Source organism: Desmodus rotundus, chromosome 3 (genome assembly GCF_022682495.2).
Source record: "Desmodus rotundus isolate HL8 chromosome 3, HLdesRot8A.1, whole genome shotgun sequence".
Taxonomy (NCBI): Eukaryota; Metazoa; Chordata; class Mammalia; order Chiroptera; family Phyllostomidae; genus Desmodus; species Desmodus rotundus.
The window spans coordinates 157063083-157090003 of record NC_071389.1 but is presented as its reverse complement, the minus strand read 5'-3'; the positions used below and the strand labels follow the sequence as shown (position 1 = coordinate 157090003).

Sequence of the window (26921 nt, the reverse complement as noted above, 5' to 3'; positions counted from 1 at the left end):
CAATGGGAGCCAGCTGGCGAAGAAAGCAAGTGGAGAGTAGAGTCCAAGCCTCAGCATCACAGAGCAGATTGTCAAGATGGAGTTCAGAACAATAGTTTCACAACCAGGGTGGTGCCTCCGACCACAAGAAGGAGCAGACTAGAGAACAAGAGTAAGAGGATACTCCTGCCCTGAGTTTTCATAATTGCTGAGAAAACAACTCAGAGTTCATGCCTTACAAATAGCAGATCAGTCACCCTCTCTTTATCTCTGAAGGACGAGATCATGGTATGTTACATTGAGCAGGAACCACAAGTTGGTACATACAACTTACTGGCATGTGGTGGGACGAAGGAACAAACTAGATCCTCAAATTCTGAAATATCTCATTTTGCCATGTTTCCTGGTTCAGTCTTTATTATTAAATAATTATTTATTCCCTGCTTTATACATGTTCTCTTTCTTTAGACAGATTAATGTTCTCTTCTGCAACTTATTTGGATAAAGTCCATACATTAGAATGGGTAAGTGATGCAGCCACTAACCAATTCAATGAGTATCTGTAGCATTTCCCCATCTGTGAGATGGTGATCATTATGGGATTATATGCAGAAATGAGGATTCTCTTGGTAGTCATTCATTCATTCATTCAACAAATACATTTAGTATCTACCATATGCCAGGCAGTGCTTTAGGGGGCAGGGGTTAAAACACTGGATAAAATAGATGAAGCACTCGTACCAGTTTGGAACCCCTGTGACTCTAATTAATGGAAAATTCCATGCCACTGGCCTCACCAAACAAGGTATCATGATTTTCACTTAACAAGAAGTCATGAGGGAGGCAGCCAGGGCTGGAGGGATGTGCTGTGAAGCTATCAGGGGCCCAGTTTCTCTTCACCTTTCTGCTCACCTTCCTTAAAGGACTGCTTTTCATATCCGTATTTGTCATTTTATGATCACAAGTCACCTATTCCACTTCCAGGAGTCATATTTGCATTCCAAACAAGCAGAAGGAAAAAAAGGGAGAGGCAATGCCCGTGTCAGGGAAGCGAAGACGACCCAGAAACCCCCAGCAGATTTGTGCCTGTGTCGTTGCCCAGAGCTACTGCACATGGCCACCCCGAACTGCTAACCGCAGTGGGAGGGCGAGCATTTTCAGCTGCGCATATTTCCACCCCAAGTAAAACTGAGAATGTGTTAGTAAAGAAGAAAGGGGCCTGGGTGCTTCTCTAGCAGTCTCTGCCATGGCCCCTGCATCATGGAGCTCACATTCTGGTCTAGTGGGTTGTATCCCTAGGGCTCTGTGGTTGCAGCAGCTAGAATCAACAGGAAAGGAATTTGCTGGAAGGATGTAAACCAGCTCACATAATCAAAGGGAAGTTGGAGTTAGCTGCGGAAGGACAGGAACCAGGCAGCCTCTGAGTGGTCTTATTAGGTTAAAAACAAAAAACAAAAAACCCCGCCACAGAAGAGGGGGTGCAAAGTCTTAGAGAGGAGTCCAGCTGTTGGCCTGGGTTCTAGCAATCCCACCAAGTCTGTACACATTGGGAGAGGTGACTCCCCAAAAGGAAGTCAGAGAGAGCTTACGGAGAAAGGAGATCAGGGCACTGAGAAGTCTAACAGGCCTTGGACATGGACCAAGGGGCCAATATTGGTGAAAGTATTTAAGTTTCCCAGATGACAAGATCAAAGTGCTATTAAGCACTATAAAGTTCTTAATATTGTACCTGAACCTTAAAAACACATCTGCGCTCCAATTCTTTAATACCTCAGAAAAATCCAATTTTCACTTTGCTAAACTAAATCAGAACTACAAAAAGAAAAAGTTTACACTAACAGAAAAGCAGACAGCTGAAGATTAGATCATTTTGTTATTGAGACTGTCTTTTGGTTACATTTTATATAGAGCTTCTTCTGACTGTAGGTTAGAGAGCTATTAAAAAATTAAACAAGAGTAGAGTATCGCTTCTGCTATTTGACTTGAAGATGTTCACAGTGGGGCAACATAAAATCAGATTTTTATAGTGTTGCCTGAAAATAATACCATATACTGAACTAGAAGCCCATAGGAAGATCAAGCTGTTGAGGACTATTACCCATGTTATTACTGCTAAAATATTTATATGTATTATAATTTTATAATAAGTTATTTCCAAAGAAAATAATGTTGGCTTAAACTGCACATATTAGTAAAGCCATTACAGGATAGCATTGTTTGAAAATCTTTGCAGGAGCAAAAGCCAAAAACATCAAACAGTTACTGTAAATTTGGATTTTTGCCCCTCCAAATGCCTTTTTCCTGATCCTTGAAAACATTTACAGCAAATGAAGACCAATATAGTCAAGCACAAGACTGAAATTTATTAAAAAGAAAAAGAAAATTGATATAGGTCCAGGTGCCACTGTTGTTCATATTCTTTTTCTGAAGTAGGATTATTTTAACTTTGAATTAGTTTAAGGTTATTTGGTTATTCAAAATATATTTATTGAACTTGACCCGTAGGGCAGGCAATAATACTCATTTATTGAATAGTCATTCTCCTTACTAATATAATCCATATTTTTCGAAATGTTAATGTGTTCTGCTAAAACAGTAACTTCCAAGTACACTTGCAGCTAGGGGATGCCATGTGACCTAGTCTGGACACAGAGATATAAAGGAAAGAGTTGTTTGTTTGTTTGTTTGTTTTATTTGTTTTAAAGGGGAGAGACTCATTTGACAAAATCTTTGACTTTTCTGTCTAGAATGCAGATGTGATTCCTGGAACTGTGGCAGCCATTTTGCAACCATGAGGATATAGAGCCAAAAAAGAAGTGGATCATAGAAATTTGATGACATTATGAAGATACTGTACCAGCCCTAGACTGCCTACTTTCAGCATTTTTCTTGTGTGATTAAAATAAACCTCTATTTGGTTCAGTTATTGCAATTAAACGTATTACAGCCAGATATATTACTAACAGATATATATATACACTATGTATCAGGCACTGTGGACCTAGGAGATACAGCAGTGAACAAGATGTGGCCCTTAGCCTCAGGGAGCTTGTTACTTGAAACATTAAATAAATAGTTACAGAATTAACTACTTAATTGCTATAAAGGGTAAGTAATGGGGTATCTAAACTAGTGTGGATGAAGGTGGTGGTCAGAAAAGTCCTTTTAAAGTAAGTGACATGTAAACTGAGACTTGGATAATTAGAAATTAACTGGGCAGTAGCACTTGGAGAGATCATTCCAGGAGGCAAGAATGGAGTGACATATGGAGACTGAAGGAAGTGATACTTCGTGAGGCGGGAGCAGTAGTCAGATTAAAACTACAGGGCCCTTCGGCCATGATAAAAATTTGAGTACTTAATGCAGTGGAAAGTCGTGGGTAGGTGTGAAATGGTCAGCTTTCGGTTGTGAAGAGATCATTCTGGTTGCAGTATATAGGAATGGGAGGAAGAGTGGATACACAGAGTAAAAAGCTCATTGAAGTAGTCTAGGTCAGGGCTCAGCAAACTACTTTCAAGGGTCTGTTTTCACAAATAAAATTTCAGTGACATTCAGCTATACCCATTTGCTTACATATTATCCATGGCTGCTTTTGCGCTACAGTGGCAGAGTTGAGCGGTCGCTCCAGAGACCATATGGCCCACATAGGCACGAATATTTACTATCGGCCCTTTTACGAAACAAGTTTGCCAACTGCTGCTCTAGACCAGAGAAGATGGTGGCTTGGATTAGTTCCATGAAGATGTAGAAAAGTGGACAGATTTGAGTTATATCTGAGATTTGCTGATGTGTTAAGTTTGGGACCTGAAGGAAAGGGGGAGAGGGAGAACGAGGGAGAGGGTGGAGAGAGAGATAAACAAAGACTTTTAAACGTAAGCACCTGAAAAGATTAAAAAGCAAGTTTTGTTCAAGTACTCTGTCTAAGCAATATTGAGATTAAGAATCTTAGAGAGAGAAAGAGACAATACTAATCTCATGGTCCCTCTCCTGCTAGAATATGAAACCCTACAAGACGGGGACTTCCCCTTGCATTCCACGTGGTAATCAGTACTGCTCAGTAAGCGTCGTACTTCAGCATACTGGTTTTTACATGCAGAAAGCTCTTCCAACTATAACTCCGTTCAGTCCATTTCCGTTAAAAATTAAGCAAAAGTTAAAAGAAACAGAGGCAAACAAATTGTAACACAAGTCTGACTTGAGAAAAGTTCCCTAGCTGAGCAGGACAACCCCATCTCCCCCCGTATTCTCATGCCATTAATACTGTCACACTGATCTCATGGAAGTAACACAACAACCAGCCTGTTGTGGGGGGGGGCACAATTTGCTGAGAACTGATACAGAGCTTTTGGGGTTAGCTCATCTTCCGTAGCCTTCTAAACAAAATGACTGTGTTTCTCTGTCAGAATATAGGACAGAAGTCTTCACAACTGGGGGGAAAAAAAGTTCAGGATTGTGGAAGTCCAAGAAAATATCGGAACTGTGGTTGTTACATTTCTATGCCAGATCCTAAGGCATGAAACATCCAAATCTCCAGTTGTCCCCTGAGCAAGGTCAGGCCTCCAGCCCAGAAGGGAAAGTCATCAACTGTCACGGGAAATGGTGTGGCCCGGCATTTGAAACAAGACACCTTGGTGCTGTTCTTTGAATTTTCAGAAGTGTTTAGCAACATGGATATACAATATGTTTGATGAGACCTCCTACTGAGACTGTCAGAGGGGAAAGAAGCAAATCTTCCAAAATGTAAAAATATTCGGGATAATATTTGACCCGCGCTGTTTCGCCCAGAACTTCTTCCCGGCGGTCCCACTAGTTCGGAGTGCTGCAGGAAGGTCGGGTGCTACCTCCCGAGTCTTCAGTGTTGTGCTATTGTTCCCTGTCACAGTGAATGTTTGGTTTGGTTTTTTTGGCAAAACACGCTGGAAATTTTCCTTGTACCTTAAGAATAAGACTATTTATTTTGAGATGCACGCATGGAGATGTGGGGAAGAAAATGTGCGAGGCAGGGAATGCAGAACGGAGAGGTCTACAGAAGAGTGAAATTGGGAAAGACAAACATCCCTTCTGAAGATGGCCTTAGCTCACTCGCAAACTGGGTGGGTTGAAAAGGATTCAGGCCAGATAGGTCTACGTAAATTTAATAAAGTGTTTTCATTACTATTTTCAAGCAGAGGTGTTTTGTTTTGTTTTTGGTGCTGTCTTCCCTGGATGAAGCAAAGCATACCCAGCCAAACAGTGATGAGCTGATGCTCAGCAAGTGGAGTTTCCTCCTTCCCTCCTGAATCCACCTGCTCACAATCGTAAGCCCTGCTCCAGGTGGGATAGAGTTTAGAGCAGCAGCTGGAGCAGAAAAGACGTTGGAACAGACACACGGAGCTGATTTTGATCCTCATTTTATTCTCACCCACTTTTTTAAGGAGGCCCGAAAGTGTTGTTTTTAAGTTGAAGTATAATTGACAAACAGTAAAACTCATCTTCTAAGATGTACAGCTCTATGTATTTTGAGAAGTTGATACAGGCATACCTCATTTTATTGTGCTTCACTTTATTACACTTCACAGATGTTGTGTTTTTACAAATAGAAGGCAAGACCCTCCACCAGCAAAAAGATTACAACTCGCTTTGTTGCAGTGGTCTGGAACCGAACCCACAATGTCTCCGAGGTGTGCCTGCAGAGCTGTGTGGCCACCCCACAACTGAGGGAGAGGATATTTTCACGTCCTTCAGATGATCCTCCATGCCGTTCTACCCTCAACCCCCTAACCCTACTCCAGCCCCTGGTAGCTGGCAACCACAGGTCCGATTTCTATTTCTGCTTTTCCACAATGTAATGTTAGTGGAATCATGCAATATGCAGCCTTTAGAATCTGACTTCTTGCACTTAGCAACAAAGCTTTTAAATTCAGCAATGTTGTGCACATATTTGTTCATTCCCTTTTATTGCTGAATAGTATTCCATTATGGCTACGTGGACATATCACAACTTATTTTTCCATTTAGTATTTGGTTGTTTGGTTGTTTCTAGTTTGGGGTAATTATGAATAATCTGCTATACATAAACATCCACACACAGGTTTTTGGACCTACAAAAAACTGTCAAACTCTTTTCCTAAGTGGCTGTATAACTTTCATTCCCACCAGGAAAAGTATGAAAGTTTCAGTTACTCAACACCCAGCATTTCATATTGTTGGTTTGTCATTTCTGAGCCACTATGACAGGCGTGTAGTGGTACCCCATTGTTCTTTTAATTTCTATTTCTCTATTGGCTATGATACTGAGCATCATTTCATGTGTTTGTTTGCCATGTGTATTTCTTCTTTGATGAAGTATTTGTTCAAATCTTTCATCCACTTCAATGCTCTTCGCATTGAGTTTTGAAAGTTCTGAGAGTACTTATTCTGAGTATTCGTCCTTCTCCAGATGGGTATTTTGCCAATATTTTCTCTTGTCTATGGCTTGTCCTTTCATTCTCTTCTCAATGTCACCTCAAGAGCAGAAGTTTTAAGTTTTAATGAAATCTAATTTCATCAATGTTTTTATTCTATGGATCATGCTTTTTGTGTCCTTTCTAAGAAATCTTTGTCACAAAGATATTTTTCCTATTTTCTTCCAAAGATATTGTAGTTTTAAGTTTAAATTTAAGCCTTTGATCCACTTCTAGTTAGCTTTTAAATACAGTGCGAGGCATAAATTGATTTTTACTTATGGATGTCACCTCTTACAAATGGATATTCAAATTATCCAGTACCATATATTGAAAATGCTCTCCTTTCTATTCTTTGCTAAAAATCAGTTAATGTGGGTGGTCTATTTCTGTGCTCTCCACTCTGTTTAATTGATCTATGTGTCTGTCTTTTTGCCAATATCATGCTGTCTTGATTACTGTAGCTTTATAGTAAGCCTTAAAATCAGGTACGGTTAGTCCTCCTCCTTTGTTCTTTGAAAAATTGTTTTGGCTATTCTGTAACTTTTGATTTTTCATATAGTTTTTACAATCAGCTTGTCAATTTCTACAAAGAGCCTCCTGGGAATTTTCACTGAAATTACAGTTAGTTTATGTATCAATTTGAGAGAAATTAACATCTTGACAGTATTGAGTCTTTTGATCCATAAAGACAGTGTGCACACCATTTATTTTGACCTATTATTATTTTTGTCATCAATGTTTTTTAGTCTTTAGCATATAAATTTTGCAGAGATTCTGTTAGGTTTATTCATGTTTTGGATGCTATTTGAAATGGTACTTTGAAAAACTTCCTGTTTCCACTTACCCCTTACTAGTTTCTAAAAATACAATTGATTTTTTTGTGTATTGTTCTTGTATCCTGAAACTTGGCTAAACTTACTTGTTAGATCTAGTAGCTGTTTGATAGATTCTTTGGGGCCTTCTATGTAGATAATCATATCATCTGGACATACAAAAAGTTTAAAACTTCCTTTCCAAAATATATCCCTTTTATTTGTTTTCTTGCCTTATTATACTTGCTAGTATAATTACCTGGTACTTTCACTACCTCCAGCGTAATGAAAACTGTTTCTTGTTTCTGCTCTTAGTGGGAAGGTCTAAGAGTCAATCATCACTGAGTATTTTTGTCGATTGTTTTGCTAGATGCACTCTATCAGGTTGAGGGAATTCCTTTCTCTCCCCATTTCTAAGAGTTTTCTGATAAATGGATCTTGAATTTTGTCAAAGTCTTTTTTGCATCTATTGAGATGATCACATGGCTTTTTTTTTTAGACTGTCCCTATAGTGAATTAAATTGACTTTCAAATGTTGAATCAACCTGGGATTCCTGGGATAGACCTCACTTAGTCATGTTTCATTAGTCTTTTTACATATTGCTGGATTCAATTGGTGAATACCTTGTTAAGGTCTTTTGCATCTGTGTTAATGGGGGATATTGGACATCTCTCAAGATAATGTTGATCTCACAACTGAGTTGTGAAGTGTCCCCTCCTCTTCAATTTTTCTGGAAGACTTTTGAGTAGAACCGATATTACTTTTTATGAAACATTTGGTATAATTCACCAGTGAAGTCACCTGGATCAAGAGGGGTCTTTTAGAAGTGGGGAATGGGGTTAATTATGGATTAAATTTATTTAATATTTATTGAGGTTTTTAAGTTTGTAGTTTTCTAATTTTTTTCAGCTATTAGTTTGGAAGTACATGCTTAGTTTTAACAGATAGACTAAGGAAATTTGATTCTTCTATCTCACTGAAGTAATTTCTTTGAGAAAGCTGAGCTTTAAAAAAAACCAAACCCATCCCAACATTATTCTATGTGTCAACAAGACAAAGTAAAGACTAATAGGAGCTGTATTATAACCTCAACATGAGCTATTTCTTTTCTGTTTAAATGGCCCTCGCTGAAACGTACAACTGTGGCCTAAAACAAGTTATGATCATATCAACTTTTACTTCCTAGACAGCAGGAGTGCATTAGTTAATCAACTCACCAACAGCTGATTAAGACTCTGCTTATCCCCTTTGTACAGGGCACTTTGCAGTGTACAAAGCAAAGAAACCACTTCTAGGAAATTGTAATCTGTCCAGGTAATCAACTGGAAAATACCCATAAAGGCAGGTGTTATCAAATCTAAATCGAATGAACCTTCCATTGAAGTTCCAAGGAAGCAGAAACAGGCATACTGTAAATTTTATTTTAAAAGGTGAGTTTTGAGCTGGATTTTCAGAAAATGGACATATGTTGCCAAGAAGAAATAGGGATGGTATCTATGGTGGAGAGAGAGGTACAGGTGGAACTATTATTTTAAGGCCTCAGCAAAAAATGAAGTTGGAAAAGTGCAGGCAGTGAGATTGCTGCAGAGGGACTCCTGGGCGAAGCCTAAGGGCAGGAAGCTACGTACCTGACGGTCTCCAGGCCGAATCTTTGAGGTCATTTGTCTTCCCAGTTAACTAATGAGAAGAGTGATGTTGCAGCATTTAGAAAAGTTGCCTATAGTCCCCGATGTGAATAGCAATCTGGCTCTGAACTCAGGCCCAAGATTAGGGCCTGGACTTCTCCCACAGCTGTACATACATGGCCCGCTACAGCAGTTCCAATCAGAGGTCTCCGCTGCAGTGTTTCATTCAACAGTGAAGTGAACTGTAAGTAAGTTGTGTCTGCTGCTAATATGCATTTACCCACTCATTCAATAAATACAGGGGTGAGCAAAAACAGGTTTTACAGCGGTCATGCAGGTTATGATTATTACGATAGCTTTATTAGCACGGGAAGAATAAAATGCGTCTCGTGTACTCACAACCGTGAACCTCCCTTGCCCACCCTGTGTGTATTCAATGTCTTGCTCTGTGCTAAGGTGCCACAGACACAGCAGTGAGTAAAATGAACATTCTTCCTACTGTCATGAAGCCTATTTTCTCACGATGAAAACAGATATTGAACAAGTCAATAGAAATGTAAATAATAAGTGTTTTCAAAAAGTGTAGAGGCATTAAAAAGGGTACCTAACCCAGTCTGGAGGTCTCTACAGAGAAGTAACAGTTAAGCTGAAATTTGTTGTAGTTAGCTAAGTTAGAGTGTGTGTGTATGTGTGTGTTTAATAAATACCTTATGTCAAGGGAAATGGAAGATTATTGTAGAGTTTTTACCAAGGGAGTGACAGGTTGTTCACATAACATTTTTTTAGATAACGTATTCTTAGAATGTATTCTGACTGCATTGTGGAGAATGAGTTATAGAGGGGCATGATTCCAGAGACCATTAAAGGGGGTGCTGCGGTACCAGGGGGAGAACAGAGGGAGGTGGAGGTCAACCTTGAGAGCCAGCTTGGAGGGCAGGTGGAAGTTGAGGAAAAGAAAGGAATCAAGGACCACTCTCAGATTTCTAACACTGGTAGCCAGGTATCTGACAGTGGGCCCTTTACCCAAATTTGAAACGATTCAGAAAGTGCCGATGGAGTGTTAGGGGAAGGTGGTAGGCACATGAAGAGCTCAGTTCTGGAGAACTGAGCAGGACGCATACAGGGCAGTAGTTAAGTGTGTGGACTGTGAAGTCAGACTGTCTAGACTCGAATCCCAGCTCCACTGTTCCACAGCTCTACAACCACAAGTCACTCATCCACTCTGTATCTTTTCTGTAGCTATAAAATAGACATAATAGAATCTACCTCATAAAATTATTAATAAGATTAAAATTAGTAACACATGTAAAGCTCTGTCTTAATATGATATATGGGCTTGGTAAGCATCAACATATTTGAAATATATTTATTATGTGACTGTGAGATGTTCAATGTACATACAGCTGAATACATTGTTTTAAGTCTCAGACAAGGGATAGGGTCCTCCCAGGATTGAAATTCCTAGTTTCCTTGTGTTTGAGCAGGGGACAGGAGACTGAGTTGGAAGCACTCAACAGGTGGTACAAGAACCCCTCGCACTCTCTTGCCCTGTGGCAGCGAGGCTGGCAGTCTTCGAGAAGAGAACTATTTCATCCTGGGTCCCTGCAGAGCCTCCACACCAAGCTGGGTAGCTGTACAGCATAAAGGAGAAAGAAATCTTTGCTGCTTTAAGCTACTTAAAATTTGAGGATTATTGTTGCAGCGTAACCTGGTCTGTTCTGACAAACACATCAATGAGCTGTTTAATTATGCAAAGGATGTGGAAAGTTTGAAAAGCTGTGGATCTAAAGTAAAAAATTGCATATGTACAAAGTAGATTTATATTCTGCAAATTATTTCCTCTGGAGATAGTTTTCCTTCTAAGTATGGGTCTAGATCGGAGCTTGTGATACAAAGAAGAAACTGCTTGTCTTAAAGAGATGTGTGGGCTTCTGATGGAGTCGCTGCTACTGGGGTAGTAGAAGCTGAGACCACACGCGAAACCTGCAGGCTGGTTTCATCCTGGGAAGATGCATAAAGAAAAGCTGGACTGGATTTGGCAAAATGCAACATACCTGGTGGCATTTAAAACTCCTAAACCCAAACTTGATTAGAAAAGGAGAAGCCGTCTTTTCATTTGTAATTTGGAAGGGAGAATTGTAAGGAGCAACCCTCCCACACCTGTTGATCTAGTGTAGGAAGCTGGGTGGTGGGTGCTGTTAGGGTTTCTCCTACAGCAAGGCTGCCACTGTGGACATGTGGGAAATGAGGTTTCCCCTAAGGGTGGAGGGTTTTGCCACTCATAGCATGCTGAGAAGAGGCAGAGCTAAGGACTGAGAGTGACAACTGGGGATGCAGACCTTAAACTGGACATGAGGAGGGAATTCCTTTTTCATGGGGTTTTACTCTCCCAGTCTTAGAGCCCAAAGTATCCAAGAGGCTCGGGTGGTGGTAAGGGTGGCAGGCGTTCTCAGCAGGGCAGCAGGTTGGCAGATGGATAGGAAACCCCAACACCACAGTTTCAAGAGCCTCCATATTTTAACCAGTTGTAAACTTCATTGCTGTAAATGCCTCTGTTTTCTGACCTTTCAGTAACGTTTTGGTTAACCTCAAAGCCTGGGCTCAGTGGGGCTGGGAAGACTTAAGGAAAGGGACTGTGTCTATGCCTCCTCCGGTAATAAAGGAGTAACTCGCCCTGAAGTCAGCATGGCTAAGGCCACATCGGTCCTTGGCCAGCCCTGAGATTGACAGGCTGGAACTGATGAGGAACACACAGTGTAGGCACACGCAGGGGGATAGGAGTGTGTGTAAAATGCCCCTGGAGTCCCCCTAAAAGAAATTAGAAGGAACCTGAGAAAGGCATCCTAGTCTTATGCCATTGGAAACTATCAGTCAGGATAGGTTAAACTCTGACCTCATTTCCACTAGCGAGGCCGGAGGGATATGGGTTACAAATAGAATCCAGTGTGTGTGCTTCCTTGGGACTGTAATGCTCGAGGGAGTTTGTCTGCCACATGGAAATCATTAGGACATGTGCTGGGTGAAAAACGTTTGAGACAATGGAGCCTCTCTGGGCTTTCCAGTAGGCAAGTGAGGAGATGAAAACAAGAAGATTTTGAATTTTTACAACTTTCTAATATCATTACAGTGAACAAAGGCTGGTTTTTCTATAACAATCCTATTAAGAAAGTTATAAATATTGAAAGCAAATGTGTTTTCAGTTGAAATGAGACACTAAATCAAGCTTGAAGCCTGTGGATTTAGTTAAGTGGGAATAGGTTAAACAAAAACTCAATAAATCAAGACATCCAACCATAATGTAAGCAGTTCATTAATTGAACCTCACAGCCAAGTATAAGATTTACACAATTCTGAAGTGACCGTACTGAAATAGCATCTGCTTCCAAGGAACTTTGTTCTTGCTGAACAATGGAATAAATCTCAATCCTCCCATAATCCTTTTAGGACTGAGGGTGTTTCCCATGAAGTTTTCAAATGGCCTGGGCATGCTCATTTCCTGTCAGTGACAAATCTGCGGCTATAATTTGCTCAGTTTACAACTTTGAAGCAGCAATCATGCAAAGCTCCAACTGTAGATGCTGGAGAAGGAAGATTAAAAGCTGAAAAGGGGGCCTAAGGAGATCGAAGGGAAGGAGAGGAAAAGAGTGGAATGCCATTTTCTATTGAGCAAGGGTGCCCAGGAGTGAAATAACTGAGGGTGAAAAGTCACCGATACTAGAACCAGAAATAAAATGAGGAAAATTTCTGATGAAGAAGCCAGTGTGCTTACAGTGGAGTTGCATCATGTGTGGGTTTAAGTCACTGAAGTTCAACCACATGTGATAAAGGAAACCACGCAGATAAAGGAAGAGAGGGACAACAACCTAAATAGCATGGCCGATCCTGCACGCCACTCCCACTCAGCGAGCCATGCTCTGTGGTAAAACTGAGAGGGGCGGCATAATGGTTTCCCCTCAGATCATTAAGTGCCTCTCGCTGTGTGGGCATCCTCCTGCACTGAATATGAACCTAGGGTTTTAAGATGTGTATTTTTTGTACAACGAGGTTCTTAAACTCAAGTTAAGTACTTTAGCAGGTGCCGGATGGGAAGGGAGTAAAGGACAGGATGGCAGGAAACAGGGAAATCCTGTCAAATGGATTAATTCAAAGATGTAATTAGTCTCTGTATTAGTTGGAGTCAGGCAGGCAGGCAGAGCCATTATGAGAGATACAGAATAAGGCACGGAGGACCTCACACGCTCGTGGAAGTTGGTAAAAAGTTTATGGAAAGCTGTTGCCTGGGCATCAGGTAGGGGGTCTGAAGTTGCTGTAGATCAGCAAGACTGGTATTGAGAAGAAGCCCTGGATGTGAGGTGGGGAAGGGCAGGAACAAACTGGACCCCACAATGGCAGCCTGGAACCTGAAGGACAACGTGGAACTTGCATCTGTCTTTTATGACCTCCAGACTTGATGAGGCTGGTGACCTATGGAAGTAGACGGTGCCTTTCTTTCACCATGGAGTTACACATGCAGTCGGTCCAGGACTTAGAGAAGCCGAGGAGGGACTCTGGCAGGGGCTGAAGGAGCCCAGGATGAGCTGTGTCCCACAGCCAGCAAGGGAAGGCAGTAGTAAATAAGCCACCACGTGCAGAAGCTGCTACAGCAGCTAGTGCCTCAGACCAACCTGAGGAGCACAGCGACCTCCCTTCCGCCTCCCAGATCACAAGCAAGCTTTTCTGCGGCCAGCCCTAACCCTGACCAGACATGGAAGGGATCCTAGGAAAAGTAGTTCCAGTTTTGCTAAGTTGACACCCTATGAAAAGGCACTGCAGTCTCCAATATTAGGTTTGTCTCTAAGGGGTTTCCAAGGATAATGCTGATGAAATGTTTACCTAGGTGCTGCATGGAGAGCTCAACCCTTGTGTAAGATATAACTGCAGTATTTATATTGACACATACTAACATTCTAAGTGGGAAAATTGCCTCTCACTTCTGGTACCAACATTCCGGCTGGTATATTCTTCCCTCTTCCATCATTAAGGCAATTATGGTTTGCCTGCTGAGAATACAATTGAGTCTACAATATGATGTTATCAGCATTCTTCCCAGACATCTTCTGTGTTTGAAAAAGTTATTATTAAGTACAAACTTTTTCCCACATGTGTTGTGATTTAAATTTTTTTTCCTGAAAAGCCCTTATTTGTTGCCACTGACCTGCAAACCTGATATTTAATCTTCAAAAAAAAAAACCATTTCTTTTTAAGCTTAGAGAGCACTAAAAATATACATTTCCTATTTCTTTCTGTTTACTAAAGTTTTTGTACTGGAGAAACTTTCAATATTCATAACTTTGAGACTTGACATTTTTTTCTGGAAAACAATTCCATTATGGCAAAATGTTATGGTGCACTATTCTCTTTAAGTAATGGTTTACACAAAAAAATGATCCGTCCCAGTAATTTCTCAGAGTGCCCAAGGACTCAGTGATAGCTGAATTCTGAGTAAAACCATTAGCTTGGAAGACCATTAACTAGTCACTGCTGTGTGCTACTTAATGACACAGTGAGCTCATCGAGGTGGGGGCTGGATCTCACTCACATTTGTGTACAAAGCACCTGACACATACTAAACACTCAATACACATTTATCAAAAGACGGAATTTTTTGTGCGTGTGACTTTAAATGTTTAGCTTTAAAAGCCTGACTTGAGATGAGGGGCTCAAACCTAGAACTGCAAAGACTAGGTGAGAAGAGAAAACACAAATCAGGCTAGTGGACAAAGAAAGGGAGTCATTTTCAATCTATTTGCCCTTATTCATTTCCATCCAAAACTATTTATTGATTATATACTATATAGCGAGCATTGCATCAGGCAGTAGAAATGCAAAAATAAACATGACACAGTCCTTGCCCTCAAGTATTTCACAGACTTGCCTGGCCTCAAAACAAAGAGGCAAATAACCAACCGCGGGGTAAGTGCTTTTAATAGCGAAGTGAATACAGAGCAAGAAGTGAGCAAATACATTCTTGAATTAGAATCTTAAACTACCCAAAAGAGATGCCTGAAGTTCTAGGATTGAGAATGGTATGGTTCCAATTTTTTGCTACCTAAATTTAAATACCCATTCAGGGGTGACATAAGGAAGTTTACTAGGCTCCACCTCACTTAAAGTCCAAGTCCACCCACAGTTTAAGGAAATTATTGCTTATTAACCTACCTGAGCCTGTAGAACCAGAAAAGTCACCTAGATAGAGTTTTCAAACCCAGCTCAGGAGGCATCTATTCACTCCAGCAATGCATTACTCAGACGCACAGAGAGTTATATAAGTACACTGAATCCTTAAGAATTGAGTTTGAGTCTATATTGTTATTCACTTAACTAATCCTTTAAGGGCACTGGCTAGGGCCTGATTGGTTGCCAGGTATGAAGCCAAGAACCAGTAATTGCAAATATCAAGTTGAACATCAAGGAGCCTGAGTCAGATGGCAAATAATTTCAAAAACAATATGATAATATCTCAGCAGATAATTATGGCACTCTCTGTGTACTGGGAGCCACAGTGTGTTGTGGTGACACTGTGGAGGAGCCATCAACTTTGCTAAATGGGGGTTTGGGAGAGCTTCTGAAAACAGATATTTCTACTGAAACTTGAAGAATGGCTAAGGGTCCACCAGATACAGAAAAGCAAAGGCTCTCACACATACTTAGTAAAATTTAACCAAGCATATTTTAGGCAACACTTTAATGACTTCCTAGTCATCTTCTTGAGGTACTGACTGTCCCCAAAGGTAGCCACTGAAGCAAATCATCTGGCATTGCTCAGACACTCCTTTGGAATGTCACATGGCTCTAAGAGAGTTAGGGACAAGTGAGACATCCAAACGCACATATTGAATTGCTGTGTTAACTGACTAAATATATAAGAAGTGAAACTAAAACTAAGGGCATATGAGCAGGTGAAGCCTGACTTACCTTCAAACACGGTAGCAAAAGATCAGCCTCCCCAAGAATTTGCTTGGATCCAGCAAATCCACAAATACTTACATGATGGCTATTCTGTGCAAACCGCTTTGCTGGGTTCGATGAGTGTGGAGCTTGATAAAAGAAAGGAACTTTCAAATGACAAAAGTATCCATACTTCTAGAGGGCAGGGCCAGGCCCTCCATTGGTCTTTATAGGACCATTAAAAGGATGGTTCAGTTTCCAATTATGTTTCACAACTCATTCATTTATTCCCCTATGTATCTTGCTCCTGACTTTGTGCTCTATAAGGCTTTCTTGTTTTTAGAAAAATCCATTGAACTTAAATCAAATAGTGAATGGCTTTCATTGGTATAATTATATTTTATGATTTTGTTTCTAAGCATCCTCTGGTTTTAGAATTTCAGAAGCGCAGTAAGTACAATCTGGGGAACATTAGCTTCTCAGGAGCCCATTACTGTTATTTATTATTTTGTTTTCATTAAAGTTTCCATTAACCTTTTCTCCATCATCATATAGATTATAAAGTGCAATCAATTGTCTATTGAATAAAAAGAAATCTTGCTTGTAACTGATCAAACAACTAAATACATTATTTTGCCTTCACTTCCATCCTGTTGGTTCTTGAGAGCTACCTTCTAATCATTTCGAAAACAGTTTATTAATTTTTTTCACCAAAGGTCACTAAAAGTAACTTTCATAAAAGTAAAACTTCACTTACTTCACTAAAAAGTAAAAGTAAAAAAGTTAGGCCTTTGAATATGTAGATCAAACCCTACAGTCTAGTCAACTCCCAATTACTTGTATCTCAGCACAGACCAACACACAAAACCGAGGGTGCAGCTCAAAGTGCCATTTGAGATACATACACATGGAAATTATAGAAGCTATTATTTGCATAATATATTGAAAGCTGAATAGCACAATAGAGAGTATTTCAGTTCCAGTAACTCTGCATTAACAAAGGAGATTCATTTCAACTATTTAACCTTGTGGTCAGAGATCTTGTTACCTGAGGTTAAAGGACTAGAAGCCTTAGAAATGCATTCCACAACATTCATTCCCTGTGGTAGGAGTACTTCCTCCTACCCTGTGTTTTACACAAAGCGAGAGAGAACACCTGAGCCCTCTTGGTCTTTCAGAAAGGCGCTCATGGCTGTCTTAGAAAAATTACTTAAGTTGTGACAATAATAACAATTAAGAGCTAAAATTTATTGATCTATACTTCTGTTTGAGGAACTTCATGTGTATTGTCATATTTAATCCTAACAATAACACTCTAACACAGATAATATTAATTATTCCCACTTTACAGGTGAGATGATTAATTTTCCTAAGATCTTAAGTAATTTGTCAAAAAGCCATGGCAACCACATGGCACAGTCAAAACTCAAACTCAAACTGGTCTGTCGAAGTCAGCACCCAAGTCCTCAACACTTCCCCAAATGGTAGGGACTGACACCTTATAACCCGGTCATTCCTGGTCTCCAAGTACTGCTTCTCATGGCACCCCGACTAAAATCCAAATATCCTACAGTCCCCAGAGCCTGCTCGGATCTGACCAGATTGTCCTCTCCAGCCTGACCACAGACCATCCTCTCTTGTCCTGTCTGCTCTACCCACATTCCTCAAGGACCAGGTTCCCTCCTACCTCAGGGTCCTTATAAATGCGAATCCAAGCCCCACCCCCTTTTCACTTAGTGCCTGCTGATTTCAACCGCCCCTTCCTCAGGAAATGCTTCCCACCAGCTCCCCAACATCCCATCAACATTCCCTGCCTTCACCCCACCCCCAGCAGATCAGGCACACTTGTTATAAGCTCTCATGGTGTCCTATGATTCCCTTGTAGGCCCTTACACATTTTTTATCCTCCCCCGAAGACATGCTTATTGTCTTCAGGGGGGCAAGGGAGGGAGAGAGAGACAAAAATAACATCAATATGAGAGAGAAATATCAATCAGTTGCCTCTTGTACACAATGCGACCAGGGACCAAACCCACAGGCTAAGCATGAACCCTGACCCGGGATCAAACCTGTGACCTTTCTGGGTTTTTATGGGACAATGCCCAACCAATTGAGCCACACCAGCCAGGCCTAGGCCCTTACACATTTTAAAATTATATGTATGTGCGATTATTTTTTTTAAGTGTCTCTTTCCCTTTTTGGTCATAAGAGGCAGAAGGCTCCAGTCTGGGACTGTAATGATCACTGTGCATTGTTCCGTGCTCCATCCAGTCCTGGCACAACACTCAGTAGATACTTGCTGAATGAACAAATGATCTCACTTAAGTTCCCATCAGTCGTGCCTGATAGAAGGGGAAATAGGGAAAGCACAGGACCTTATGTCAGAAAGCCTAAGTTGATGGGCCTGGGCCCAGCCCCTGACTGCTCGAATACAAGGACCTAGTTAACCCCTCAAAGCTTCCACTGCATCACATTTAAAATAACACTTGTACCCTGACCCATGTGGCTCAGTTAGTTGGGCATCATCTGTCAAAGGTCGCTGGTTCAATTCCCTGTCAGGGCACATGCCTGGGATGCGGGTTTGGTCCTGGTCAGAGCCTGTGCAAGACACAACCAATCAATGTTTCTCTTTCACATCGATGTTTCGCTCCCTCTCTTTCTTTCTCCTTTTCCATGTCTCTAAAAATAAAAAAAAAGTAAATTAAATCTGTAAAATAACCCTTGCTTCACAGAGCCATTGTCCTGTGAGACCACTGTCCAGACATGAGGGCCTCATAAGCTGTAAAGTGTGGGGCGCATGTCATTGTTGTTATCCCAGTTCCCCGAAGAGAAACTGTTGTTCTGGTGAGCACAAAGGGACAGACATGCCCCACTCGCCCCCCAAGAGAGGAGGGGGAGTGGTTTGGGGAGGGCCAGGGCTTGCTGGGGTGTTTGTGAAACCAGATGAATTTAGTCCAGAAAGACTCCATGGAGAATATGATGCAGCAGAGAGTTGAACAAAGATGAGTTGGTGATTCTGTTCTGAGAGAAGGGAGGGTATGGTCTGGGAGTGGAGCGGCCAGCTGTTTAACCCGCCCAGAGCATCTGAGTCAAAGAAAGTGTTTCCCTCCACAAATAAACACATGTCAGGGCAGCAGGATGCTGACACTTGCCTTCAATAATAAATTCAACGCTGACACGGGGGAAAGGATATGAGCTTTAAAAGGAGCATATGATGGGGCAATGTTTGGAGATCTTTCTCCTCCTGTTACCCACCTATCTTGTATCCTAGTACCCCTTGCTATTTTTCTCACATTTGGTGAGCAGCATTTATTCGCTTAGGGATAAGAAGATTCAGCTAAAAGCCAAGGCTTTTGAGTTTCAGACGCTTTGTTGTTTGAATTGTATGAACCTAAACCCTGAGTAAACTCGGGGCATAAGATAAAAGCTGTGGAAGAATAGGTAATGATCTACAAGTAAGGTTAAGGTCGGGGCTCGGAGGGAGCTATGAAGAGGGGGACCCTAGAGAAGTAGGAAGTATTCTACTCCAAAGAAAGAGGCCTGAGCCCTCGGCTTAGCCACGCTCCACCTCTGCCACTTGCCTGAGCCCAGAATTTGGATGAGGAGGGGAGGGCGGAGGAACACGGCATTGGCAAGGCTCCAGGCAGGCTCTGAGACTCCACGCAGCACTTTCCCATGGGGCTTCCCTATGCCAACCTGATAAGGCAGCAGAAGGTCTCCACGAGGGGACTAAGTAGGAGCCCCCAAGACAGCCTGAAAACGCTGCTCAGGTGTCCACAAGCAAGGCAGACCTGGCCCGGGAGCTGCCACAGTGACCTGCGCGGACCCAGCCCAAGCCTCAGTGGGAACGAGGATGTCAGCCCGAGGGGAAGCTGACGAAGTGAGGCCAAGCAACCCTCAGTGGCCAGAACAGCAGTACCTTAAAGACTGACCAAAAGAGGGGCAGAGTTTATGAGGGTCAACTTCAGCTGGGGTACAGAAAAATGACAATCGTTTCAGTTCCGTACACCTGAGTGAGGGGGCTGAAAATCTAGCCCACTTCAGAAGTAGTAACAAGATAAGCTATACATCAGTGTCAAATGAGCGGAGAAGTGTGGATTGGAGAAGCATGAGGCCCCACCTCCCTCACACATGCACACGCTCTTTCAGAGCATTTTTCTTTACATCACATTGATTTCATCTCCTCATATAAACACACTCGCACAATAGGGACTTTACTGCAGCTCTTTCTGAGCACAATCTCATCGTGCAGCATCCTTGAATTGCTTAGCCTGTAAATTACAAAGGTTTATCCCAATGTCCCTTAGAGCCTCCACAGGTAGTCTTTCATGTCAAATTTTTTTTTCATGATAATAAAAAAAACAACTCTAGATGTGTTTAACACAGCATCCAACGTGTACCCAAGGGGTATAATTAGCACTTACTATGTTAGAAAGGCAAGGCAAGATATAATGCAGCACCACTTTCCTGAAGGAAAACAGCGAGGTGCAAGGGGGGAAAGAATTGCTTCAAAATTGCCTTTCTTCCCGAGGTACTCTGAAGTGATATTTACTGTGGTCCTGTTAATTATGGAATAAAACAGGGGGTTACTTAGCATATGCCAGGCATCCATCCTCTCTCCTGGAGGGGGTAAAACAATGCCTGCAGATTGCTAACCTCGTTTGCAGGGACCGGCCCCCACTGAGAGTTCCAGATTCCTAGTCAGGTGCAGGGCACCGATGGCAACGGATACTATTAACAGCATCTAACTCTTTTTTTTTTTTTAAATGAACGTGGGTGTGTGTGGAGACACGTTCCGGACCTCTGGGCTTTGTTTCGGTGTCACCCACTCCTTCTGCCGGAGTGGTTGTCTAGCTGGCTCATCCCCTTTGAGATAAAGGTTCCAAACGCGCTCTGCTGCCGTTTTGTCTTGTTCTCCTTCTTCAGGTTAGGTTTTTACAAGGGCTGTGTCTGCCGTTCAGAGTGTTTCTAATTCTGCCTGAGCGGTGCACCTTTCTATCACTTGTACCCTGATCTTAGATTGAAGTAATCATTGCCAAACATTATGCTGTTTTAAGACCATTTTCTATCAGATAAAAGGACAGTTTTGTGGGCCAGGAGTTTAAAAATGCCACCAAAATTATATGTCATGGGTGATTTTGAATTCAAAAGCTCAGATTTTAAAAAGAAACAAAACCTCACACACATTTTAACAATTTTATTAAAGTCAATGGCATGGCAGAATGCGAAGTGAATTTCAGAACCAAAATGATTTTATTTGATTTAAATTACTTATTAATATGTTGCAGCTGGGTAAAGGATAGAGCATTTTCTTTGCATCTTAAGAAATGAAAGCATTACTTAGGATGGATTAGTACTTAATGCTCTAAATATTTAGACATGCCATTTCAGTTTAAATCACTTCAAAGTCTGAGGTGGTTCAAGTGATAGAAGCCAGACTTGTGCCTTGGTTTTTAAGATGTTTCCATGACTGAAGGAGGAACCACAGAGGGCTTCAGTAAGGTCTAGGGAGCAAGGTTAGATAAATGTAAGAATTTCGTTTGAACACCCTTGAGCCAAAAGATAAAGGCTTAGGAAACTTTAAAGATGATGCTATCACAATTCAAAGGCAAAGGCTATGTCAGTATCAGTTCTGAAGTGAGTTGTATTCTGTATTAACCACACCACATACTCTAGCACTTAGACAAGAGGTACTGAATGAAAGAATCAGCAAAAGTAAGTGAAAATGTGTTGGGGAGAATTAAGTAAAAAATAATAATTATAATGATAGGTGCCAACAAATCTAGTCCAGCCCATAATATTAACATATATGTGTCATTTCTTGATCATTTTGAGAACAACCTGTTAGTGGTTTTGGTTGTCATTTCAATTCCTACTGTCACACTTTATCTTAAAAATTAAGCTGCACTAGAAATGGTACTGCCCAGTATTAATTCTCTATGACAACAGCAATCTAAATCATGCTGGAAGTTAATTGAAAAAAAGGTTGACATTTGAAAATTACCCAGGAAATTTCCTGGAAATCACCAAAATAACTAAGGTACCATTTTTCATGAATGCTAAGATTAACTTTCCCCAACATTTTTAAATCTCTGGAACCGGAATGTGTTCAGCAGTCAATTGTGTATTTCAGTTATAACTGACGGCATTTTTTTCTTAGTAGTGCACAAAGTAATAATGCATCTTAAAGTGATAGTGTCTTATACTCGGTAATATACAGTAGCCTGGGGTCATGGGTATTCTTACAAAGTGAGGAAATGAAAACCCTCCCGTGACTTTCTCAGAGTGGATAGATGCTATTCACCCAGTTACCTAGAGTCACTTGGTTTGCTAGAGCTGCACTGCCAATTATGATAGCCGCTAGCCACGTGTAGTCACTTCAAATTAAATGGATTGAAATCATTAAAAATCAGTTCCTTGGTGGTACCAGCCAAATTTCAAGTGCTACATATAGCCACCTGTGTCTACTGGCTAACATACTGGACCATGTGGATTTACAGGACAATTTCACCATCACAGAAAGTTGTATAGGTCAATGCCAGGGGAGAGTACTAACTTTATCTGATAAATTCTTCAGATTTGAACAATAGTACCGAGAGCCCACACAAATGTTAGTGTCTGTCCCAGGGGCAGCAGTTTGGTGTAGTTAAGTCAAGCATGGACTTTGAGATCAAGACACCTAGGTCTGAGTCGTGAGTGCCGAAGTTGTCAATGTGGCTATGGTCAGGTTGCTTGACCTCCCTAGGGCTCAGTTTTTCATGTGTGTGATAAGGGATAATCACTGTAACTATTACTTTGTAGGGCTATTTAAAAACAAAGTATCATCCACAATGCATATAGTAAGCATTCCATAAGCACTAGCTTTCGTGACTAGTCTTTGAGAATTTTAGTGACTACACCGTAATCAAGTAGCCGTGTGACGGCATCTGAGGAAATCTCAAGCGTAACCACAAATAAGGTGGTCAGGGAATGAAGACAAGGGACTTTGCTCAGCCAGCCAGGGGAGGCAGAGAGGCTCCCCAGAGGGGTGACACTTGTACTGCAAGTGCAAGGGTGACCAGGAGTCCACTGCACGAAGGAGGCTGAGGTTGGGATCTTTTGCCAGAGAAACAGTGTGCATGATGTTACAGAAGCTTGCAAGAGCTCTTGGCACTAGGAGAAAAGGATCTGACTTGGGAATAGGATGAGGAAGAGAAATAATCAGGAGCTGAGGCTAGGAAATGTTTGTTGAAGCCAAAGTGTGAAGGGCCTGAGTGCTGTGCCAAAGATTTTATCATCTTGAGGCCGGGGACCTAATGCCATGGTCTGGGTGAGAGCTCTGAGCAAGAACGACTGGGAAAGTGGGGAAGAGTCATCTATACTCACTGTTCCAATTTGTCTCCTCCCAGTTGCTCTTGAACCCAAAGCTGCTCTTGTCAGGATCACTATGACCGCCCACGTTGCTGTGCCCTGTGAGCAATGTCGGTACTCACCCTACGTGGTCTAAGAACGTCATCGGAAAAAGCTAGTCACTCTGTCCTCCTGAAAACGCTTTCTTCACTTAGCTTCCAGGAGATCACACTCCTGGTTTTTCTCCTACTTCATCATCATCTCCTTCTGAATCTCCTGTGCTGGTTCCTTCTCATCTTTCCAACACTTTACATTGGGGCACCAGGGCTCAGCCCTCTGAGCCTCTGCACTTCCTTATAAGTCCTCTGATGAGCTCATTCAGACTCAGGGCTTTACATATAAACGATCGAGTTTGAATCTCCAGCCCAGCTCTCTAGCCTGAAGTCCACATTCGTCCATCCACAACCATTGGATCAACAGACTTGCATGCCTAACGGGCATCATTGCTCTTTAACTTGTTCAAAACAGAACTTTTTTCAATCGCCATTTACATTTAATATTATTTTGTATTAGTTTCAGGTGTGCAGCATAGTGGTTAGACATTCACATACTTTACAAATGCCCCCCGATACTTCCAGTACCCAACTGGCACCATCCATATTATTGCAATATTATTGGCGTTCTTCCCTATGCCATACTTTACATCCTCATATGACTATTTTGTAATTACCAATCAGTACTTCTCAATTCCTTCACCTGTCTCACCCAGTTCCCCAGCCCCCTCTCCTCTGGCAACTATCAGTTTGTTCTCTATAAGTTTGTTTCTGTTTTATTTGTTCATATTGTTGTTTAGATTCCACATATAAGTGAAATCATATGGTATCATATGGTCTTTCTCTGACTGACTTATTTCACTTAGCACAATACCCTCTAGGTCCATTCATGTTGTTGTAAATGGCAATACTTTGTTGTTTTTTATGGCCAAGTAATATTCCATTGTATGTATGTACCACAGCTTTTTTATCCACTCGTCTATTGATGGGCACATGGGTCACTTCCATAGCTTGGTTGCAGTAAATAACACTGCAATAAATATATGGGTGCATGTATTCTTTGGAATTCATGTTTTGGGTTTCTTCAAATATATATACAGAAGTGGAACTGCTGGGTCATAAGGCAGTTCCATTTTTAATTTTTTGAGGAACGGTCATACTGTTGAGAATGGCCGCGCCAGTCTCAAAACAGAATTCTTGATCTGTTATTATAAACCACCTCTTCCTGCAGTTCCTCATTTGAGTTGATGGCAGCCTTCTCAGTGGCTCAGGTCCAACTTTGCAGTTATCCCTGGCTTCCCTCTGTTTGACTCTCCTCTCTCTCTCTCTCTCTCTCTCTCTCTCTCTCTCACACACACACACACACACACACACACACACCCCATATCCAATCCATCAGTATATCCTACTGACTATACCTCCAGAATACCTCCATTTCTCACCATCTCAACTGCTACCACCCTGTCTGGGCAACCACCACTTCTCTTCCTCATACTGCCTGTCTCTCCTGCCCCCCCCCCACCCCACGCACATCTCTTCTCAAGACAACAGAGCAATCCTCTTTTGACATAAATCAGGTCACTCCATTCAAAATCCTTCAGTGACTCTACACTTCCAAGTAAAAGTCAGAGACAGCAACATTACGCATGTACCCCTATACAATCTGCCCATCCCTTTCCTTCTCTTGCCCACTGTCCTCCAGCTACATGAACCTCCTCTCAGTCTCCTGAACATGCTAAGCACTCTTCCACCCCAGAGCCTTTGCACTTGCTGTTCTCACTGCCAGCATATCTCCCCCCACCCCCGCTCCACCGGATATCTGCGTGGCTCACTTTCAGACACGCCCTCGGTGTTTAGTCAAATGCCATTTTCTCAGTGAAGCCTTTCCCGAGTCCCTGTTTACCATGAATAGCACCCCTTAACACATTCCCTATGCCTTTACCTTCTTAATGTTTCCCATAGCATTTATGGCCATTAAATACTATCTGTTTTGCTCGTTTATTTCATTTACTATCTGTCTCCTCTAGCTACAGTGTAAACTCCACAGGGGCAGGGATTTTTGTCTGGTTTTGTTCACTGCAGTTCCCCCTGAGCCCGGCACGTAAGTGCTCAGTGAACGCTTGTTGAATAAATTAATGCACACATTCGCTTCTTTGCAGTGGCTGAGGGGCAGGGGGAGGTGAAAAGTCATTCGCGTTGTACTATGACACTTAGTGAACACCTCCCATATGCCAGGTACTGTGCTAGATGCTAACGATCCAGGTGATTTCAGCAGTTGTGAGTGTGGTGATACCAGTAGCCAAGACAGTGACTCTAGAGAAGCAACAGGAGTACTGGGGACACTTATTGAATTTGGGGGCTTACAAGACACCCAGGTGCAGATTCTACCCATAAACTGGAATCAATTCCAAAATCTATGGAGCCAGACTGTGGGGCAAGGTCACGGGCCTGCCTGCAGCTCTAAGCCACATGCACACCTGGCTAGGAACACTATTCCCTGTGCTGTCTTTGACGACAAAGAATAAAGTAAACAGTCAGAATCCTTGCCTCTGAGCATAGACTGAGCTCTCGGCTTCCCAGATGAAAGGTGCTGTAGAACTGCAGAGTGGATCTCACTGACTCAGAGGGAAGGCTGGCGCCCTTAATCACCAGTGCCCTGAATTGACATGGCCCTTACCAGGGTCATCTGGGTCTGTCTCAGGTTCTTCTCCAAGAGGTGACCCAGCCAGGCCCTAGTCCCCTAGTGAGACCTAAAATGTCCTCAGAGAGTGAATCAAGAATGCTTAATAAAGAGTAAAGAGTTGTTATAACTATGTATCTCAGGGAGAAAAGATCACTTCAAATAGATTAGATAAGATAGATAGTTCTTTTGGAAAAAAAATTTTTAATTAAAAAAAAAATTGGGGGATGATTTCCAGTAGTGCAAGACTTCAAACCGAGTGAAGAGGAAGACGAGGAAGCTGGTTTTCTCCCGCCCCAGTGGGCACTGTGGCTAAGGAGGTGAAGAGTTTGCACAGAAGACTAAGGATAGCTTGTGAGCAGATGGCTTACCTATTCTAAGAAGTATCTGCAAGGAACAAATATAAAAGAAGCAAATGGGTTGGATCCTCCATACCGACAAAGATAGAATGTGACTCTGAGGAAATGTTTCCCAGAACGTGAAGGTATTTGCAGCAAGAAAGCTTATTTTGGAGTAGGAAGGGTTCAGGGAGGGTGGGTTGGGGGAAGGAGGAGGTGTTTGAATTCTGGAACCTTTATTAAAGTGTGTTTTTCTTGGTCTGAATCTTTTGGTGCCTGTGTCTGTGACAGTATTCATAACTCAGCCCCAGTGTGCCAACAAACCCCATATGTTTTGGTTCTCTTCTTATCGTTTAAGCCAAGATAAGGTTGGAATTAGTGTGTTGCCAAAGATTTGTGATAGCACACACACACAAACACACAGTACCCTGGCAGAGGGTGGGGAAGTGTCTTACTCATCTTTGTTTTCTCCAACAGAAGACTTACACCAAGAAGACACTCAATAAAAGCTTCTTAATTAAATGTGCATGTCTTTAAAACAAAAAAAGAAGAAAGTTCCCCATGGGGAAGGTCTTTATTTACAGACTGAGGGGAAGTAGCTGTGAGTCGGAAAACTGGTCTCTGAGCAGAGAGACCATCTTTAGCTACGTTGGAAGGGAAAGCACTGTCTTCTGTCCCCACTGCCTCTCATTCACCCATTCATCTACCAGGCCTTCAACCCCTGCACAAATGTGAGTGGTTACCATCTGCCA

General features: G+C 41.9%; 1 protein-coding gene across 7 annotated transcripts in view; it reads right to left on the bottom strand.

Moving 5' to 3' along the window:
• Positions 1–26921, bottom strand: part of LOC123478198 (uncharacterized) — a 170845-nt gene that overhangs the window by 24692 nt on the left and 119232 nt on the right. The window contains exon 4 of one of the 7 annotated variants that reach the window (XR_008426506.2): positions 20927–21273. The exons of the other annotated variants lie outside the window; for them this stretch is intronic. The gene's annotated coding sequence lies outside the window, so the exon portion shown is untranslated. Of the gene's footprint in view, positions 1–20926; positions 21274–26921 lie in introns of those variants that run through there. 7 annotated transcript variants of the gene reach the window in all.